The sequence below is a fragment of the Corvus cornix genome, chromosome 6, assembly GCF_000738735.6.
Source record: "Corvus cornix cornix isolate S_Up_H32 chromosome 6, ASM73873v5, whole genome shotgun sequence".
NCBI classification, from domain to species: Eukaryota; Metazoa; Chordata; class Aves; order Passeriformes; family Corvidae; genus Corvus; species Corvus cornix.
Window position 1 is genome coordinate 19309693 of NC_046336.1, and position 22246 is coordinate 19331938.

General features: G+C 42.5%; 1 protein-coding gene and 1 long non-coding RNA gene across 10 annotated transcripts in view; one reads left to right on the top strand and one right to left on the bottom strand.

Moving 5' to 3' along the window:
• Positions 1-22246, top strand: part of PAX2 (paired box 2) — a 103523-nt gene that overhangs the window by 19499 nt on the left and 61778 nt on the right. The window lies entirely within an intron of this gene.
• The window catches only part of LOC120410229, a 92429-nt gene continuing 71245 nt past the window's right edge, over positions 1063-22246 (bottom strand). The window contains exon 2 of the long non-coding RNA XR_005602216.1: positions 1063-3207. This is a non-coding gene — a long non-coding RNA (uncharacterized LOC120410229). The remainder of the gene's footprint in view (positions 3208-22246) is intronic.

The following is a 22246-nucleotide window of genomic DNA, read 5'->3' on the forward strand; positions in this document are numbered from 1 at the left end:
AATTAGCTAGTGGAATGTACCTTGGCTAAGAAAGATTCCCTCAGACACACTGTCTCTGTAATATACTGCTAGGCTACCCTAGGAAATTATCCCTGTGTGTGCCATCTGTATTAAAATGGTTATTAAGTTATGAACAGGGTAACATAATACTGATCGGCTAATTATACACCCTCCTAAAAAACCTCCAGGTCTCTGTTACTCTCTCAGTCAGGTATTGAAATAATAACAGTTTGACATTCAGACACCTTACAAAGGCAGCTCCGGAAGGACAGACAGCTATTCCTGTAAGGAATTGAGCTGGTGGTATGGAAGTCCAGAGAAACTGGACACAGGCTCTTTGGAGGAATAGCATGTGTGGACCCAAAATATATTTATACTTCAGCTAGCTTAAGGGATCTCAGCATCCAAAAGTCACTGAAGTCTCAGTCTTATGCTTGCTGGACTCAATGCCTCATGCCTGGGTTGTGATGTCACGGCAGAAAGCAGAGCACCAGATTTGGCTCCCACCATGCTACCAGTCTGCGGCATGACTTTGGAAGTTTTGTGCCTCAGTTTCCCTACACTGGAAATGAAAACTGATTTTTCTCAGAAGGACGTGGAAACAGATGTCAGTTAGATTGTACTTATAAAATACTTTGAGGACAAGTGTTTTGTAGCTACTAAGTATTATTATACTAAAGAGGCTCAGCTGTGACCCACCACTGCAATGGCATTTGAGTGTGTAGTCCCCAAGGCTCAAGAGCATTTTAGCTTCATAAGATTTAGTCTTTCCCCATTCCTTTATGAAATTCAGACCCAACTTCCCACTGTTCATCTTTGTATGAGGCTCCCTGAGACTCCCATCTGTGAGGAAATAAGCCCATAACACAGGTTGCAGAATTTGCAAGTCTGTCCTAGACAAGAACAGGACAGCGAACTGGGAAAAAATTGCCATGAAATAGGAAATATTGAGTATATTAGGGCCCAATCCCAGTGCTGTGGAGAGTAGTGGGAACTTCATCACTCCAGTGACTTTCATGACTCCAGCTCACAGAACTCACAAAACACAAAGAAGGGACTAAGTTCACAGTTTAAATATATATTTTCCTCTCCCTCATTGTAAAAATTCACATACAGAATTGGATCAGTTCTTTGTAACAGCAAATTCCTTACCTGGAGTACATTGTCATGTCTCTGATCACCAATCACAAATTGGAGTTAATCTAATACGCAGTCTCTGAGCAGCTTCAGAGAGATGACAGTTTTAAAACCTAGCCATCAATAAATATCTCTCTTCTTACTTCTGCAAAATGTGGAGTTTTCAAAGCAAAATCTGGTTTGGCCCAGTCTGTCTAACTGTCTAGAACAGTTAGAGTTACATCCAGGAGTATTTTAACATATTAAGGCAATTAGCAAGGCATTTACAGAAATATAAGTTAACTATATCCCTAGATGGACTATGAATACTGTGCTTCAAAATGGACATGTCCTTGTACATAGAAAAAAATTACTTTTGGTTAATATAAGATTTTCTGACAAAGTATTAATTACATTTTATTTTCTTTCTGAGAATTAGTTTAACATTAGTAAAGGCTTTTGGGTGAGAGACTACAAAACAACACAGTTTCAATTCAATTTTAAAAGTCTCCCTTAAACAATTTAATTTTTTTTTTTTTAATACATTAATTCTGTGTGCCTACATTGCACTGATCTGTCACTGTTGCACTGAGAATAGCAGGACGCATTTGGGACGACATGTTATTCAGTTCTGAGTTTTATCAGAAACTTGTTCATACCAAACTCATGCAGATAAAGGGTAGATAAAAGCTCTAGTGAAAAACATGACTTAACTACCCTGTCAAGATTCAGAAGAAAGTACTAAAGTCTTCTGCTATGCAGTAGATTTCTTTTAATTACGGGAAAAAGCCTAGAGAGTATACGAGTTAATAAGCAAAGTGCACCAGAAATGACAGGATGGAGATCAGTTATCTCTACACCAAGAGCTTTCCTGTTCCCACTTCATACATTAAGTATTCTGCAGCATAAACCAATGGTGTATGTGTAGGTATACACACGTACATATATACAATCGTGTATATATACATGCATATGTGTAAACTCACACACATATACACAGCACACGTAATTGAGGAGCAGGCAAATGACAGAAGATCTTAATTCTTCGGTAAGCAATTAATGCTTTAAATCGCTTGAGCACCTTGCTTCTTGAGCACTCTGCCAGCCCAAACTTTTCCATCTATCTATAAACCAGTTATCTTTGGTCACTTCAGGTTAGAGTATTTCAACTGAATTTAGACACTGCTAAATTTAGATGCTCCTTGTGGCAGTCTCCTAAAAATGAACTTGGAGGCAGGTATTAGTGAGAACTTTTCCTTTGTTTAGCAGAACATATAGTTTGCCTAAGAACATAGGTTTCATGAGATGATAATCATCCCAGAAAAATCTTTTGAATTTGACAGTGTACTTTAGTAGGAACAGGATGGAGCACATCATGGACATACATTCACGGTAATGCAAGTTATGCAATGGACATTGTAATTTAAGCACTATTTCCTGCTTCTCTTAAATTAATGAATTATCTTAGATTAATGAATGAGGTCCAGAAAGGCAAAGCAAAACAACCTCCTCCTTGATTTGTCCCTCTATCCCAGTTCTTGGATGGCCAGGTTCAGTACTAGGGACTCCAGTTAGTCCTTACCCAAGGCGTGCCAAAGGTAAAGCATTTCAGAGTTCAGTCAGCTTTCTGAATACACTTTGGACCCTGAGTTCCTGAGAGCAGACCTAACTAATGCCCCATGGCAGAAAATAGAAATTAGTGGATATATTATCTCAGTCAAACTACTGGATGCTTTTTCAATCTTCTCATTAATTTCTAGTGTTAAGCACATGGTTTAGGGAGGTGTTTCCATTTTCACGATATAGCAATTCGCTAATGATGCCTAGTTGAAGTCTCCAACAATGATGTGCTTTTAAAAATACATATGGAAAGCCGCATACATTGACTTGGGTTATAAAGACCAGTGAAATATACTTGTACACTGAAATATTACTGAGCATATGGCCAATTTCAATGGCTTCAGGCTGGCCTGTAGTTTAGAGCAAAGAATGGCGTATTCGAAGATCAGACTTCTCTTACTAGTTCTGACATTAATTTTCTGATTGATCTTAGGCAGGTCACACGGACTCCTTAGGAGGCTGTTTCGCCATCTGTAAAACGAAAATAACAGCTTTTAGTTACCTTTGTAAAACTCAGTATGATCTTTCACTAAAAGTGTCTATAGAGCTCAACACATGATGAGAAAAAGTTCAAAACTGGAGCTAGGTTGTTTTACATCAGCTGAGGCTTTAGCTCATGCAACTGAGGTATGTGCAACATTTCAAGACAAACAATTGTCTGGCAAAACCCAGGCACATTAGGGCAGGGGCTGTGTTATATGCGGAAGAAATCAGTATTACGCAAACAGGGCTTTCTGAGTCACCCTCACTAGCCGGCAGCACTTGAGAATTCCCCAAAGGACATCCCAGCCAAAGTCACTGGTGAATCGCTTCTTGTTTTTCTCCCTGAACAAATCTGAAATTCTTGGAAGACAGGTAATGAGTCTAGGGAGAAGCTGGAAGAGTACAGAGTATCTCTAATGGCAGCTTGTTCATAGAGATCAAAAGCAGCGACAACTGCATTGTCTGCAGTGAACTCAGAGTGAATTGGCTGAGCTTCAACCCTGCAAGCATGCATGTGTGTCACACAAACCTATCACCACTGCTAGTATTTAGTAGCCACAAGTCAGTTTCCTCAACATAGAGACCAAATATTCGACTTGTCATGTAGACTGGATTTGCCTCTGTCTGACATTGTTTTGGTGCAAGGGAGGGGTGAAGAAAACTTGTCTGACAGTACTAAATGGAGATTACCAGGACTTGTAACCTGGCACTTCCTAGTACGCACAGATTCTACTCAGGATTCTAGGAGGAATCCTCTCTCCCAGCTGATGCTGAGTCTAAGGTTCCTATGCAATTTCCTGCACCAGGGCATGCTCTGAAGGTAGAAGACTTCTACTGCCAGTTGCTTTCAGCTGAGCAAAGAATCTAATCGGGTCACACAGGGCTTCATTACAGGGAATATACTCCTTTAAATTCAGTCTCTTTTCCATCAGACACAAACCTGGTATTATCTTCTTTTTATCATTGCAAATAAAGGACAGGCTCATAAAGCAGAGGTTACAGACAATGTTACTACAGCTGAAAGAGTAAATGAATACTCACAGCATTTCTCTTTGTCTTATTCATCGTATCTGGCCATTGGAAGGTTGTATGGGGGGAAGTACAATAAGCTAGCTGCATTTTTTCTAATTTTCATATTGCAGAGATATTAGCTCAACAGAGGCAGTCAGCAAGTAGAATTGGTTGTGCCTGGGAAGTTTTGAACTCCCTGTTCTGTGAACCTCGAAGTTCAGAACCGTATCGGCCCCTTTATCACCTAAAAATCCCAGCCCTTCCTGTTTTTATAGATGTACAAAAAGCTTGATTTTTGCTGGAAGTTGAATATTTTCAGGATTTTGCAATCACTGAATTATTGTTGCATTCTGCCATAGAGGTAGCTGCACTTCTGCGCTGGGTGAGTGAGTCTTATGAAGCTAAACCTCATTTACCAGAATCACTATTATGTGAAAAAAACTAATTTGACTTTGGGAGAAAAGAGGAGAAAATGTAAGTGGCTTGGCCAAGAAATGACGAAGGGGTGAGAACAATATAGTGATCTGAAGGGCACAGTCCTTCCAACAGGAAAGGAATTATTCACATTTAAACAAAGCACTATAGCCAGGAATGAAGGGAGGGAAATAAGAAAGGAAGCATTTAAATGGTAGCAGAAGGTATCCCCTGATAGGGAGGTCCATTAAACTGTGGGATTGCATCCCATAGGAATTCCTGATTTCTTGGAATATATATAACTAGGTGGCATTAATAACAAGCAAATATACAATAAGAAATAATCTTGTGTTGGCTAAAGAGATAGATAATGGTCTAGCAGGCCAGCTGGACCTTTTACGATATGATGACACGGTGCGTACAAAACAAAGTCGTGTTTTCAGACACATATCAAATGTCAAAAAACTCCCATGTCTAACCCTAAAGCCAAAAGATTTTCGTATTACTTGAATAACAGTATATGACTTCAAAACAGTTGAACAAGGCTGAGCTTCACTTAGATTCCAGTGTCCTTAATTAAGGCATGGTGAAATTCAAATGGAATTTAGGCTCTCCACTTAAAATCAGCAAAATATTTACAGATCCCACTTTTGGTGTTGGTCTCTATAAATGGAAAGCTAGAGACTTCTAAAAGCATTTGCCATTGGTCTGACATCCACATATCTCACTGGGGGCTTAGGAAATCCCATCTGTGTGTAGGTGACTCTAACAATGATTACTACTCATGAAAGCATCAGAAAGGTTTGAGTTCTTCTCCCAAATGATTATTTTTAAAACTGAGACTAACAGGAATGAGGATTTTTTCCACTGTAATCCAAATTAATCTGTTGGAGCCTACAGCTGCATTGCCATACTTATCAGTCCCAACTGTTTAAAAACGCCAAGGCAGAGCCTGAACTGTGTAATTGGCATAAGAATCATGAGCACTTGTAATACAATGTAGGTTTGTTTTTACTTGTTTTCGCCTTTCTACTCTAAATTTTAAAGGGGATTTGGATATCTGACTCCTATTAAACAACTTTAAAAACATCTTAACAATGCAGTCCTTTGAGTCTTCTGAGAGCTGACAGATCCCTTTTCAAGCCCCCACAAGCACTGGCAACATACTTTGCTAAATTCTCATGCTACCACTTGACTAGAGGAGCTGAAAAACCCACAAAAATCACCATTAGGCTTGTGATGAAATACTAGACACTATGATACTCAGCACTAGCCTCCAACGTTCTCTAGTGCCAGTAACTGAGGGGTGATTTAGCAGCACTTACATGGCTATCTACCCAGCTGAAAATCACAAATCTAATCACTTGGTTTCCAAACTCCTCAGGGCTCACTTAGAAATATTCATTTCCAATCAATTTGCACCTGCTAATATTTCTCAATGCTCACATGTGATCACAGAGTCAGAAGCAATGCCAGTACTTACTATTTCTATTGCAATAGCATAAAGAGGCTCTGTGCATAGGTCGCAAACCATTGTCCAAAACAGGCACAGCATAAATAGGAACTTCTTTCAAGAGGTGCTTTTAGAAAATCAGTATATACACGTCTTGGTTTACACCAGCCCCTTAGCTTCTCCTACGCTCATAATTCAGGCAGTCCTCAAGGTTTCAGGGGTCCTGAAACAAACATCTTTGTCTGTCATAGGAAATGAGATATGTGGGAAGGGCTCACTCATCAAGTCCAAGTCTAGGTAAAAAACAGAGCAAAACTGGAGAGTCCTTCTCTCTGGGCTCATATTTGACAAGACGGAGGCTGAACACCAGCTAGGCTGAAAGAGACTCCCCCCTCTTCCATGATAAGTAGGCATATAAATAAATAAATAAATGGCATCCTAACTGCACTGAGAACTCAATAAAACAATCACATCAAATATGAGGAGGTATAAATCTCATGTCTGCACAGGTAACCCACTCAATTGCTTTTATTATGGCTCAGCCTGACTCCATTTATTACCATCCGTGGCCTGGGTGAAGGATGCTTGCATGGAGGGTGGTCTCCTGGTGAAATCCTATCCCTGGAGCAGTGACAATCAGCCCATACAGAGGTGGATTTTGGTGGGGAGACCAAAGGCAGATCCATCTGTCTGCATGAAAACCAATCAATAACCCTGTAACTAGACCCCTTGTCACCAGGAAATGGACAACACAATAGTTCAATCCTGGAGCCATAGGAGAGGAATAACTGTGGTTGGGGTATGAAGAATGACAGGATGTATGCATGAAATGTTTGAGACATATGGAGAGAATATGTCTATCCATATAGATATTGAGAAGGAGTGATGGTATAGGAGTGTAGAGGGTACATTAATATATAGCAGGCAAATTTGAAAGGTTGATGTGTTCAGAGGTGGGCGTGGGGAAAAAAAAGCTGAACTATACCACATTTTTTTGTATAGGACTTTATTTATACAGGGACTTTGAGTGCAAGGCAGATAGGTACCTTTGGGGAAATGTGCCTGCTGGTTGGGTACTACATATTGGTATATGGTAGAGAACACGTGTCTCTGAGCGGGCACATAGACGATGACACAAAACGCTGGTACGCAAAAGGAAGCACATGCAGGAGTTGGATGCAGTCAGGGAAGGATATTCCTTTGTCCTTTGTCTGGCTTGGGATTTATGCGTGTACTAGTTTTGACAGAGAGGAGGAAGAGTGATGCGCCAAAAGCCTGAGCTAACAGAGTGTGAGTCCACAGATACACTTCCCAGAAAACGCTATATATGAAACATTTAACCAAACCTCACTGTTAATTCAGGAAGGGAGATTCTGGTGGCTTGTCTCTGTCTCTATGAGAAACAGAAATAGGACATTTCTTGCTTTTGTCATCCCCTAGCTCTGCAGTTCCTGTAGCATTTCTAAAACCTGCACAGCGTATTGCTCCCCAGGCTTCCAGCAACTCCCCCAACACATGCACACATGCATACATACACAGGTATGATGGAGTTTGCCTCTAATAATTGTTCTCTCCTGGGGACAAATTTACTATTCCTATGTTAAGTTCCATTTTTGACAGATTCTCCTCCTTCCAAGGTAAGAATCCTTCCCTCTTTTTATGGGTCTAAGGCATAAGGGTTGAATATCCATCTCTGCTTGGGAGACAAATTGTTTCAGGATTAGTTATCAGCTCTGCTCAAAATGCCCATCACTGTATTTCATTTGAGCAGGGTGGTAGCTGTGTTTTGCAAGGCAGACTGGGTCTGTTTGCTAATTTACACAAGGAAAAGCAGAGACTGTAACCAGACAATAAAGTCACAAAAGAAACCCTCATGTATCTGTCAGACAGGATGCCCTGTACCACCTCTAGTTCCAGGGTAGTTTGCACAGTTCTGGCAACAAAAAGAGTACTCATTTCATTGGTCAGGAAGGATTAATATCCCAGCCCTTTGATTCCCAAAACCAATCCTCATTTGTTTCAAACCAGGCCAAAATACAGCAGCAACCTCATTACCCCACTGCCCACTTTCAAGCTCTCACTTTAAAATTGCACTAGATTCTTTGAGCACTAAGATTTGGGCTCTTCTTAAAGGGATTACTGCCTTTCAATATACCCATGTTTCTCTAAAAATTCTTTTAAGAACAAGTTTTGGTCATCTGTCTCTAAAAAGAAAGTCCACAGCACGATGTAGCTAGGTAATAGTGCCTGCTGTTAATATTTGCCTAAATTTAGGCCACTTCTTTTAAATGCAGACTTTTGAACTTGAAAAATTCAACATTGTACAAAAATTACACATACACAAAAAACACATTAATAAAATCAATGTGAAGGGAGGAGATGTATAAGAGAAGAGAAAAGGAAGGAATATTATTTCTGGAGAAAAGGATATCATGTTTGCAAACCAAGTGCATAGGGGAAGTGTATTTCAGGGATACACTACGTACAAATGTGCCAAGGCAGTGCAAGCTGAGGCAGAGTGGAAAATGTGCAGTGTCACAAATTTCCTTTCCCTATGGAATAAATAGCAAATTTAGAGTTTAAAAGGGACAATGTTTGTAGTGCTGACTCTGAGAGACGAGCCACAACATGAAGTTTCCAGAATAGGAAGAGAGCACAGTTGGGTGGGGTTGGGTAAGGAAAAGGCAAGAGATAAGGATGGAGTGAAAGACTAAAGCAGATTTGCATTGTATACAGTCAAAATCAGAGCTGCTGTGGCTTTCCAGAAGGCAGTTTGGGCCACTGTGCCAAACAAGATGCCAAGTCAGTCAGTGTTAACATCCAACTCCCTTATGTGGCTTTAACAATTTCAGGCTACATGTGTGCCTGAGTTTAGGGTCTGTGAGTATGAAGGCAGCCAGGATGGGGACAGAGTAAGTGGGTCTGGCTGCGTGCAGATTCTTGTGAGGTGCGCAGGCTGGAGAACAGGGAGGAACTGCATGGGTGAGTCTGTATGCTTGCACATGAAAAAGCACAAATAAGTTTGTAGAAAGATGAGTGCCATGATTCTAAACCCCCTTTGCAGTTTACACGAGTTTTTGTGACCTGCAAATATTAAAAGAAAAACACATGCCTATGGCTCTTCATACCCCACAGACAAAACTGGGAGAATTGGTGGCACAGGAAGGCGTGAAATGGAAGGGAGTGTGGCCCATTTCAGGTGGATGTGTATACAAGGAAATGCCCCTGGCACAGTGAAGGACAAGGGATAAAGTGATCCTGGGGAATAGAGTCTTTTGAAGCCGGCACGAGGAGGATGCCAGCCCTGTAAATGAAGCCTTAGCACTGTTCAGAGCACCACCTTTCCAAAATGAAAGCACCTTCTGCACCACTTGAATGTGCTCCAGGATCACTCTGTGCACGGTGAAGTAATCTGAGCATGGAAACCTGGGCGCATTTGTGCAGATAAACCGCTGAGTCTCTATTGTTCCATCAGACAATCTTCGCTGTAATGGATATTTGGGCGAGACATGCCCTATACCCCATGACATGTGTAGAAGGAGGAGCATGGGCATATCACTAGGGCAACATGTCCAGCTGGGAGTATAGACTTAAAGAAAGTAGGTATTACTGGTCTGCGTAAGAACTAAGAATAGTCTTATCCATGGAAACAACAGCGCAACTCTGCAGTTACATGCAGGGAATCACAGTGGTGAGCAAAGGCATGGCAATATGCGGGACTCTGCACAGGATTCTGTGTGACTGCTTCCTGATGGCCAGATAGTCTTGTAAACACACTGATGAACTATGGCTATAAGCAGATGCAGGGGGGACTCCTAGCACTGCTCATATCTTTGTCAGCAGTTCTTTTGGACAGACCTGGAGATAAGGTGCTTTGGCAGCCATACCACCAATGTGCTGATTCCTCAGCTGGTGAGATGGGCAGCATCAGTAACACAAACACGTGTGCAAGCGTGTGCGTGACAAAGGGGCATCTGCTGACATGTCTAAACACTAAAGGTGTATGGCAGGGCAAATACATGTCATGTACAAATGTAGGGACAAGTGCCTGTTGTGCGTACCGAGTGCAGCCGGGGGAATGAGAGGTGTATACGGCATGATACATTTGTCAGGGAGTGGATGTACGGTAGTTCACCTGACATATGATGCAAGAAGAGGATAGTGGGGGCAGAAGAGATTACACTAAAGGAGATATTTCTAGTTATATCTATAGTTTAATGCACTGGACTCTGCCCTTCTCTCGTCTCCCCTCCCCTTGCACTCTTCTCCTCATTACCCAGGTTATCTTGTTTGGGTTAAGAGGCCAATTTCAACAGACTATAATTGAAGAGTGAAGCGAATCTGATAAGATAAGGAAGGGACATCATTCCTCAAGGGATCAATAGAGGTTTCATGTTCCTCCTTCCCCTGCTGTGTCCCTAACATGCTAACACTCTGTGTCCATGGGCCTGGTTTATTTACTCTGCTTGTCTGCAAGACTGGGAAGGAAGTGCAGGAGTAGATGGGGGCTGTAGCCTATCTGTCACACAGCCAGAGCAGGGAAGGGGGTATAAGGAAGGGACCACGGTCTCCTCTGGGACTCATGAGGAGGCAGGGAGGTGACAAGTCTGATACCCTCCTGGCTCTGGCAGGGGCACATATTCACAGGGGAGATGTTCACCTTTGGCCTTTTATCTCGTCGTTGCGCTCAGCGAGGAAAGGATATTGATAATTTTTCTTTATTTAGACTTGCTTTCCCTAGCATCCATGTGCAGACAAGCTCAAGCTTTTTATAAGTACTCACAGGGCAACCTCTCAGGGCCCCGAGGATGACTGAGGCATAATTACCCCATCCACAAGGAGGGCTGGCAGTTGCTCCTGAGTAGGTTTATGTTAGTATCTGAAGTTCAGGCTTGGCAGACCCAGTTTCTCACAAGCTGTTCTTAGCGGTGTTTGGGACCAAACCAGCATGTGAGGATCCCCTTAAGAAACATGAAGCTGTCTCAGCAGTGAATACAGGTGTTCATGGCAGGTCTGCCAGGGCTCCTGCACTGCAAAGGCAGAGTTTGTTCCACTCCTGATTTGTGCTCCTTGGCAGGAAGATGCGTATCTCACAGAAGCAATGTGAGATCCATAGGAACCCATGCCCATGGGAGACACATATGAATGTGCAGGCAGCTGGGGCACTGTAAAGAAGTCCCTCCAGGAGGCCCAGACTCTCACATCAGGCAAGCTCTGTGGATGTTCCCCTGTCCCTGCAGCTGGCACAGGGAGATGAGCTGAGAGGTCAGCACAGTACAGGATCCAATCCAGATCCCATACAACAAGGCTGGGCAAGTTGCTGGAGAGACTGAGACACGGAGGGGTCTGGGGCTGAGATATCTTCTTCCAGCTGATTTCTCTTTTATTTTTAACACCCAGAGAAACAGACGCTGAGAGCAAGTCAGTCATGCAGTAAGCATGTGGCAGAGTTGGGAATACAACCCAGATCCCCTGACTCCCAACCTCAGGCTTTAACCACTAGACCATGCTTCCCTCTAAGCCACCTTGAACTTTCCTCAGTGAGGATGGGGGCTACTAAGCCTCTGTGGGCTGCAGTTTACCAAGCTGTCAGGAGTGTGCTCACTGGACCGCCTCACCAGAGACAGCCTTCCTCACGCATGCTAAAAAAGTTGAAAAGAAATTCATTTCATGGCCGGTGGTTGCTTAAAAAAGGCGATTCCAGCATATGTATGTGATAAATGTTAACTGTGCATTAATCGCATTAAAGAGGACCCTATAAACTTTTCATTTCTAATTAAATTCTGGCCGGTGATTCTGGCGAAGCCAGCTCACTCCGGGCCTTTGTTTATGTGGAAAATTAAAATGCAAATACAATGGAATTTATTTCCATTACTAGAGTGATATGCTGGGCTCCTCTGTTTAACAGCCTCCAATTATTTTTCAAACAGGTCTCTCTCCCTCTTTCCCTCTCTCTCCCTTCCTCACTCCCTCATTTTTTCCCCTTCTCCCTACTACCCTGATGCTGCTACCCCAGTGTGAGGGGTGAGAGGTGGTAAAGCACTAGGTGGGCTAAAGATCATGTAATCTGTTCAAGGTCAAATTCAGGCCAGAATACAGAGGAGAAAGTGGGGAAAACAGTGTGAGAGCACAAACAAGGGAGCAAGGGAAGTAACAAGGCTTGAGCTAATGCAAGGATGAGTAAGGAGTTACCTGTTAGCAACCTCACTGAAAAATATAAACTAAATTCACTGGCCATCCATATAGATGGCCTGACTGAGACAAGTCATAGATCTTTCCCTGATGAGATATTTTGATGAGAGGGTACAACTGACAACTCTCTCTGGAAGTTTTCTGATCTTTCACAGCCTTTTTCTTAGACTTTGTCTGGATGTGATTGCTACTGGGCTAAATCCTAATAGCTGGGGAAGGACAGAACAGGCCCAGTGCCAAACACATTGCCTGCGCAGAGCAAATAAATTCATGCAGCAATGACACATAGTCATCAGCTGAAAAATAACTGAACTCTCTTGTTCATTTCCAAGGGACCAAATGTGGCCACACTGTCTTAAAGCATTATTGCACAATATCCGCACAAGTCAGAAGCCATTGCACAAACCCAGAGATTCATTGTACGTTTAAAATTTAACACATATATTTACTGCTAAATGCTGCTGACACAGAATCTCATTCTTTCTTACATATTTGAGAGACCCAGGTCAGTTCAGACTTGGGAACATTGCTAGTCAGTCACACACAGATCAGAGGCATCTGTTAACTGACACAGATGCCCTTCTATGCATTAATGTAGAAAGTCATACAAGAAGACCCTTGCAAAGGCAAGCGTGTGCTTCACTGAAGACATGTAGTAATTTATAGATCCTTTCACTGACTCAGTCAAATCTATTTGAAACTGCATAGTATAGTCTTGCTCGTAATTGTGAAGAAACTTATCCAAAAACGTAACTGAAAGGTCTTAGCAAAACCCCAGAAGACACACACACCTCGAAGCATGCAGCTGAGAACCAGCCAGACATGCCACCCCATGTGTCATACACACACGTGAGAGACGTACCTTCGGCATGCCCCGCTGGCAGGGACAGCTTGGGAGCCAAAGGGATATTCTTTAACGCATGTGAGCATCTTAAGGAATCACCTAGTGTAAATGATCCTGCCCCAGCCGAGACAGGGAAACAGGAGAAGGACACATTCACTTACAACACTGAAAAGAGGCCATTACCCAGTCAAACAACCCAATCCCTGACATCATTATTCAATACACAGGAGCCCTGAAATGCACACTAACTCAATCACACGATTACAAAATAATACTGATGGAATCAATGAGACAGACATGCGGTCATACAAAGCACACCCACCCTGGTGTTAATACACAATAACAGCCGCCCAACAAGCGAATACAAAACAGCCATTCACGACCACAGGGCAAAACACCAAAACATGGGGCCACATTCTCAAAGGAGGCTTGAAAACTCTGGTAACAAAACCCACCCTTGCCAGAGGGGTCTGAGGGTATGGACAAAATCTGGCAGTTGTCAGCCTAGTGAGCAGCAAATAGTAACAGCCTTGTTGAGCAGCACAACCGAGCACATTCGTGTCCTAGTGAGGCTGGTGGACTCCCAGGGCACTCAGAACCGTTCAGGATTGCACCCACAGCCTTGAAATAGACTGATCTAGTGAAGTGACACCTGCTCAGTGGCCAAAAGTATCACGCAGGCACTCTTAACACAAGCAGGGGTGCACGACATTCAAGCCTCACCAAAACACAAGCCAATATAAGAAAGGAAATCCTACAGAAAATCACAAACAAAAGAAATTCACACCGTGGACAGATGAAAATACTGTTCAGCACCCAAAGCCACAGAACCATCTCACAGATGTGCCTCTGCAAAACAGCCAAATCCTATTCCCAAACCACAACAGCACACCAAACCTAACACAGCACTACTGTCTTTCCTCTTTAGAGAGGAAAAAAGCAAAGTGACACATAGAACATGCTCATAATGCCACAAATAATCAACCTTCCTCATGCCTTGCAGATTGTGCCAGACCATGCTAACCCAAGCGCTTAACACACAGCCCAAACAGCCAGCTTTTGCAAATCCTGCATGATCTTCTTGGGAGGGAGATGGGGGAACCAGACTGTAAGTCCTTTCCCTGGCACGGCAGGCATCAGCTCATAGCAGGTTGCGTGCACAAGAATATGCTGTTATTGAAACAGCCAGCAAGGCTGGGGGAAGGCTGCTGTTGGTTGTGTGTGCCTGCGTGCGTTATGTGTACAGGAATTCCCCTTCCTCTACCCAGTGCCGCTGCTTGTAGCCATTAAAAAGCCCAGGTCCTCATGCCGGGTGTTCAGTGAGTATTGATTCAGTCTGCAAGCAATTTTAATATTTCTTCAGGGACTTTCCAGCAACAGCACAAGTCATTAATTCACCCTCCCAAATTGCTTATTCAATAGAAGGAACATGGCTCCTGAATAAAGTCCCAGAATTTATGTGACTCACATGAGTCAGGAGGTCAAACAACTGTTATGGAGCGAAGTTAAAAATCCAAATAAAATATTGACACTTTTTTGGGAGTGAGAGGAGGGGGAAGGAGGAAGGCAAAGAAAAGGTATTTAAAACAGGGTTTTGTTGCAATGCCCCCAGGATAAAGAACGGAAAGAGGCTGAAGACAAGCTGGAGTTTGTAAAATCAATGGGATTTATTGCATATCCGCTTGGCATTTAATAACTCCTTCCTTTCCATCTTTCCCTGCTCTGTTTGTACACGGGGGAGATAAAAACTACAAATAGCTAGCCACAAAGTACACAGATGGACACCCCAAACACGAACACACAAAGGCAGGTACATGCACGGATGAGTGTTACTGTGAGGCAGTGGCACAGCATCAGAAGGTCCTCTCAGGACTCAGTATCTTGGCTGAACTAGATAGAGCCATTCACATAGGGCATTGCGTTATGCCTATATAGTAGCAGGGAGTGTGTGTCCACAGTCTCGGTCAAATAAAAAGCTGGAAGGGGAAACCGAGGCACAGAGTGATTTAAAAGATTCTGCTCACTCACAGAGCCCATCAATTGGGATCCAGGTCTCTTGGTGCCCAGTTTGTGTTTTTGCCACTGAATGAGGCTGCCTTTTACAGGAACGAAAGCACTCACAGTGACCAAGATCAGGCCTCAAGAAGGCATCCATCTCACAGGAGGGACACACAAACCACACAAAGAAATGGATCTATAAACACCGTGCAAGCCCATCCATATGCAGATAGATGCATACACAGATACAAATACATACATGCTTTTACTAAGGTCATTGATATTCAGAAAGCAGTGCAGCCAGATCACACACAGAAGCAGGAGCACACCTGCAGACAGACAGACCTGCAATGGCCTGCTTGTACAAACGCACAAGCACACACACACACACACACAGATCCATCAGTACAGCCCCGTACAGCAGCACAGCCACACTGAAAGTCACTGCTTCTGCAAGCCTAGATTTTACTTATAGTGGTATCCTCTTAGCTAGCTGCACATAAATGGATGCCCACATACACATAAGTGCATTCTGCACAAGCATATTAATATATAGGACTGTCTCCTTATTGCCTTTTACTGTGGCTGTTTCAGTGAAACCATGCTAATTTTCTATCAGTCAAATATCTGAGACTGCTGTAGCCATCAAAAACATTATTCACAAGCAATAACTCCATAAAAACCAGCACAAAAGAGTACAGCCTAACCATCTAATCAAACAGTACTGCATGGCTTGGGACATTTAAGTGGCTTTCTCTGGTTTCTTTGGGTTTTTTGTTTGTCTGGTTGACTTTTTAGCAAAATCTTAGGGCAGCTGTTTTCTGAGATGAGATTTTCCAAAAGGCAATTTTTCAAGGGCTTTTTTGCACTGTGATAAAGATATTTGACAGCATTTCTTTTGTAAGGTATCTTTTGACCAAATACACAGCGTGTTTTAAAATTAAGGAAGGTAATGAAAAAGATGAAATTTCCATAACGATGCTTTAAAAATATTAATATTCTTGCATTAAAATATGCTTCTGTCTTGCTTCTAAGATTATTTTGTTCATGATTGATTTTGCAACTGCCTTTTAAAAATGACATGATAGAACCTTTGGCTCACCTTATGCTACCTCCTGTCTTCTCAGGCTACAATAAATTCTAGAAAAAATGTAAAGGGAGTATAGTTTTTTAAATACCACTGCCTATGTCCTTCTCTATTCCTCTGCCTACGAATCCTGATTGCATCTGATCTTGTTGAACTTAAGTTAGATTAAAAAAATGAAATACATGTTGATTTACAGCTGGAGGCATTCTGATTCATTAGGTGAACAAGTACTTGATTCAGATTAAGGGGACCATGTTTTGAAATAATGGAACTGAATAAAATCACTAAAATTCTCTAGAATATCATGATTTGCAGAAATAATACACCATAATTTGCAATACAGTATTCCACTGCAAAATCCTAAACTGCAAAATTTGAATAATTTAATATTTATAACTCAGGTCTTCAGATAGTGTTAAACAATTGCTGCATCTCTTCTGTGTTTACCCCAGCTAGTGCCTGGTTCAGCAAGTCAAGCTCTAGACAAATCAGTCTTAGAGATCACTAAAGCTCACTGGGAGAAAAGTTGCCTGCATGGGGATGTAGGGATAAGGAAACACTTGTGCGTGTGGGAGGATCATTTAAACTGCTCCTCTTGGGAGGTTGGTTGTCAATTCGGAGTTATTGAAGGAGTCTCAGCTGAGATGGTTTCATTGAGAGGGAATAGGAAACAGGCTTGTTTACACAGGGGCAAACAGGAAAATTAATCTGAATTAACTATGCAACTACATTGGTTAAAAGCATTAAAACATTGTTCAGGTGCTCATTCAAAATTCGAGTGTCCTAAATTGAATTTAGTTCACTTCATTTCCAAAGTGAATTAAGCTAAACTAAATTAAAGCTGCCTTAATTCTAAACAAGGGAGTCAGAGGTGTAATGCAGTTTAACTAGACTACTTTAATTTCACACATTCAGTTAATTCAAATTATTTTGCAGAGCCTTATGTAGATAAACCCTTAAACTGCTAACTCCTATGGACAGAGACTGTATCTATCCAGGAGCCAGGAAAAGGGTACCCAGAGGCTAGGGTACTCTACCAGCCACTGCAACGGTAACAGAAAAGGATGGAAGGCTCACAGAAACCCACAGTTCTGCAGTTAATCTGATGGAAGCCAGATATGTTTTTTAAAAATAGAGCAGATCTGCATTCACAAACTTACACAACTATGCAAATGTACACACTGGTATGGGCCTTATAACACAGCAAGTTTCCACATTAATTATGTATCAGTATTCAGATACGTTAGCTCTTACATCATAGATATTATAGCCTTGTTAAAGACTACTGCTAGGTGATTGTGACTTATTATTTGTACTAAGTGCTGTACAAAAACATCCATATAGATAGCTGAAGATGGTTACAAACCACACATCTGAATATTTTCCTACAAAACTCTGTTAAAACCTGAAATACTTGAACAAATATTTATTAATTCTTCATGCGGCCTGCATATAGAATATGTGACCCAAATGTCTAACTCCATGTAGCCACAGTCATAAACGCGGACCCACAGGCGAAGATAAAAAAGTATGCTGGCTGTGTGGTGAATTGAAACATACCAAGAAAGAAATGCTAATGCATTTGCCAACACAATATGGACACATAAACATACAGCTTGTATCTCTAAACACTAGGCCTGACAGTGACTTACACGAGCCAAACAGACTGGTTACAGAATTATCTTTTCACTATATAAAACTGGCTTTGTCCTATAAATATGAAAACTAGACAAGAGACTTCTACAGAGACAGGCACCAACTTGATGCTGGGAGCCATGTAGCACCCACACCCTGAAGTGCTCACCTGTGCTTAACTGCTTTGGGCGGCACAATAAAGCAAGGAAAAAATTATACTAAGAGCAACAAGGACTAGAACAGGAAGGGAAAGATTCAGGTTCTTGAATATTTGATTTGATTCAATTGAAAATGGAGTATTTTCAATGTGGTTTTGAATCAGAACTTTATTAAAATTCTACAGCTACATTTCAGTGCAGTTGGAACCTGCTTTTTCAATAAAATAGAAACATATTATTCTTATTTTTATTTTTTAGCATAGTCACCAATTCACCTGAAAAAGGTAATTTTAAAGGGAAAACCCACAATTTTGCCGTTCTAATAAGACTTACATTCTTCTTACAACTTCATTGATTTCTTTAAAACCCAAGGTAAAAATAAGATTAGATTAAACAGACACATTCTCAGCACTGTTTGGTTTTTTTTTTTTTAATTTTGGCAAAAATCTTGTAATGGTAAAGGGTCCACCGTGAAAATTTTCCCCAGTCCTGACAAGCATAAGGGAGGCACACAAAATGACACCCCTATAAAGGGGATCATTTACTTATCCAACACATGCAAGCACGTACTGCAGTGCAGCACTCTGAAGGATGCAGAGATAATACACAGCTAATACACAATGCTGCCAAAACCAAAAGTTAAAAAGTCTTCAGTCAATAACCTCCAAAATGAAGAGACTGGCATAAAATTCCCATTGCTGTAAATAAGAATTTTTTTTTCCCTTGCCTCCAGTTCTGGCCCCTTGGGAGGCAGCCAGGTCCCACTTCCACCTGGTCCCTGCAGTTAAGAAGGCCAGAAATACCTTGGTATTAAATGAAAGCTGAACTAATTGTTTATCTTCAAGATCTGAGGCTTTACACAAAATACCAGGTATGGCATAACTTGGAACAGGGCTGAGAATGTTATCTACATTTATCTGATTCCTCCCAGTTCAAGACTCCCTTCCTAGTACACACATGTCTTCTGTTAATCAAAATGAATGTCCACAAGGAATTCAGCACAGACTCTTGAATTTTAATAACTGGAAATGGGCTCAAAGCAAAGCTTTCAATTAAAAGTTCCCATACTCCAGATTAAGATACTTAACCTTGGCAAGCCCATGTGTTTCTGTAGGTCTTCTTAACTCACCTGCTGGTATAGCCGCTGCTCTGGCAGCTCCAGCCCACGCTGCATGGCAGTCACTGTGTGCTGGCAGCTTGTGGGCCTGTGCCCCATGCCAGCTCCATGCTGCTGCAGCAACACTGCTGGCAGGACCCAAACCAACCAGTCTAGAGGTAACAGAAGATGACACCCTGAACTGCAGAGCTGACACTCTGAACTACACATCACTGCAGTGTAGGTGTAATCAGAAAACAATTCATTCCTAAGAGCTCAAAAATTTCTGGGCCTTTTCATGGCAGAAATGTCTTGCTAGTGAAAGGGACTTCAGCAACTGGCAATGTTTTTCTCCTGTTCTCTTCCTGTGGCTTGTTTGTTTTGTAGCTTTTGGTCTTCTGTTGCAGAGATTATAAATTTGTTGAGGGGGAAAGGTAGATCTGTAGCTGCTTTGATGGATACTTTGATGGATGCTCTGAGCTGAATGTCTGCTCTGTTGCCTATGGTATTAAAATTTGGAACTGATGACCGAGGTAGTTCCTCCCAGGCCTGTGTTTCTACGTCCAAGACCAGTAGAACTCTTTTTGTCATTTTAGATTTCCTTAATTCACCTTAAAACCAAGATGTCAAAAACCCAGGATCAAGTTTGCTTCCAATATTTTGTTAACTGTATGATATCTTCTAGATGTTTGGATTTCAATGAATTGCTGGAAGAAAGCCTTCCAGACGTGAACTGAGTGTAATAAAAGTAGAAACACCTGAGAAAAGTAGAAATGCTTGAGGACATTTCTATGCTACAGTCACTGCTTGAGAGCAGCTCATAGCTCATATTTTAGCCAGCTCTAAGCCAGCCAGCCTGGGTCCTGATGGCTCTGTAGCCACAGCTTTGCATAACACAGCAACTATTCAACTACACCTATTTCCCAGGTGGGAAAATGGTTCTTATAGCCTCATGCAGCAATTCATTCTCGGAGGTCAGGCTAGGCAATGTATACACATGGGGCTGACCACTGTCAGTCACCAGTACCAGGGGCATGAAGTTGTATGTTAACACTCTGCAGAATGAGGTGGCAGGCCAGCCTCCTGCCTGGCACACCTACTCTCAGAAGGCAGACGTCTTCACCTTTCTTTCTTTCCACCCCTCTTCCTTATGTCTGCACTGGTACCATATAGCACAGCAGAACTGGAATGGGTAGAGATCTGCTAGAAGCTGAACGTTAATGCTCTGCTCAAATTAAATGAAATAAAACCATATGGTGTCATCATGGGTCACTGATTTAAAACAACAAAAAAAATCCTAGCTCCTCTCTAAGCCCTTCAGATAGTAAAACTGATGCTGTGAATTGTGTGTCTTTTTAAAGTGCAGCCAAGAAATGCAGTGAGAGAAATGGGCAGGATTGGGCTTTCTCTCGTGTTTGTAGTGAGCAGGCTAACCTGGAACAAAGTGACACTTTTTTGCCCATGTCTGCAGGGATGATGTCAGTATAGCCTCAGTGAAATTGATGGACCTACACAGATTAACAGCAGATAGAGAGTCAATTCTTCTCAGAGAGGGCTGGGATTGTGTTTTGAGATATGTAAGGCATCTCCATTTCGACCTCTCACCTATTTGGAAGCTTTGGGGAAACAGATAATCCCTCTTCATGCACCTTCTAGGTCTATCAATCTAATCAATCTAATTTATCTGTCATACTTGTGCTTATACACTAACATAGTACATGATGACCCTTCTTCTCCCTCCTTTTCCAAAACATAGGGAGAAGAAAATGCAATTTTCACGATAGGAACAAGTTTGAATGTTGCTTGTGGCCCCTGAATATGGCAGGGTTTGAAGGCATTCTGCTGTCTTGGCAGGGAGTGCCAGAGCCCCAGGCCAGCTAGCGAGGAAGCTGAGTCTGCTGCTCCTGACAATGTCAGCTGTTGTTCTGAGGGTTTTACGTGTTGCAGGAGATTTTGAGAGCAGTAGCTTCTACTGCTCCCACCCTACTTCCTAGGAGAAATTATGCTGTGGCTTTTATGTAGCAACTGCAGCTCTGATCTTCCCAATTACATCTGCTGTCGCAAATTCAAACACGACCACCAAAGCCTGTGCAGCTGAAATAAAATTCTTGTTGCCTTTGCCTATTTCCCTTCACGTACAGCCACTGTCAGCAGGGTACATGTCACTTCTGCTTCAAGCAGGAGAATGAAGCCAATACTGTGCTACAGCTCGCTGAAGCACTTACTTGGCCCCTGTTTACTAGAGAGTCTGAGCCCTTCACTCCTCCTTCCAGCTGTCCTCACTGTGCCCCAGGTGGCACGGCAAAGCTCCTATCTTCACACTTCAGGCAGGAAACAGAGCACAGAGAGAAATGCCATTTGTCCAAACTCTTGATGAGAGGTCCATGACAGAGCACGAACTGAAGCCCTTCCCTAAATCGGATTAGGCTCTAACTATCAGACTTTCTATTTCCCTTCCTTCTCCCCCAAATCCCTTGGCTGTTTTTCCTCACCACATTACAAAGCTTGCTTTCCATTTTGAACTTTGTGCAAACAAGTCTTTCCCTCCCCCACTTCTTTTGCTCAACTGTGAATTCAGCTGTGTTTCATCCTATGCACAGAAACATAAGACTGTCTCCTATTTGAACCGAAGCCGCATTCAGAGCTCTTTATGCCTCTGCAGCACCAGTCTGCAGGTGGGATATTTTTGGTTCCATGGGGGCTTTCACCAAAGACCCCAAAGCTGCCTCTTCTCATCCCATGTTCTCCCTCTCTGCCAGCATCACTGGGATGGTCACAAGCCGTTTTGTAGGAAGCCATCGGATGCAGAGAAGGCTTCACTGTCTCACTTAGCCCTGCTCCGCGTCCCCCGCAGGCTGCCTTGCGCGCAGCGCCGGCACAGCCCGTGGCTCAGCAGTGAAGCCCGGCACTAATTAAGTAGTGCGGCACAGCAGGGTGTGTGTGCCTTGGCCATCACAGACTGCCCTGGACACACTGCAGAGAAAAGGCTGAAGCTTCACAATGTTAGCCTTCCAAGAACCGCTTTAATTGCCCAGTAATGCACACCCTGGGGTCTTGTAATGTGCCTCTAATATGGAGCATTTAAAATATGAATACTCCAGAACAATTACAAGGAGTTTGGTGCTCTTCTGAGTGTATC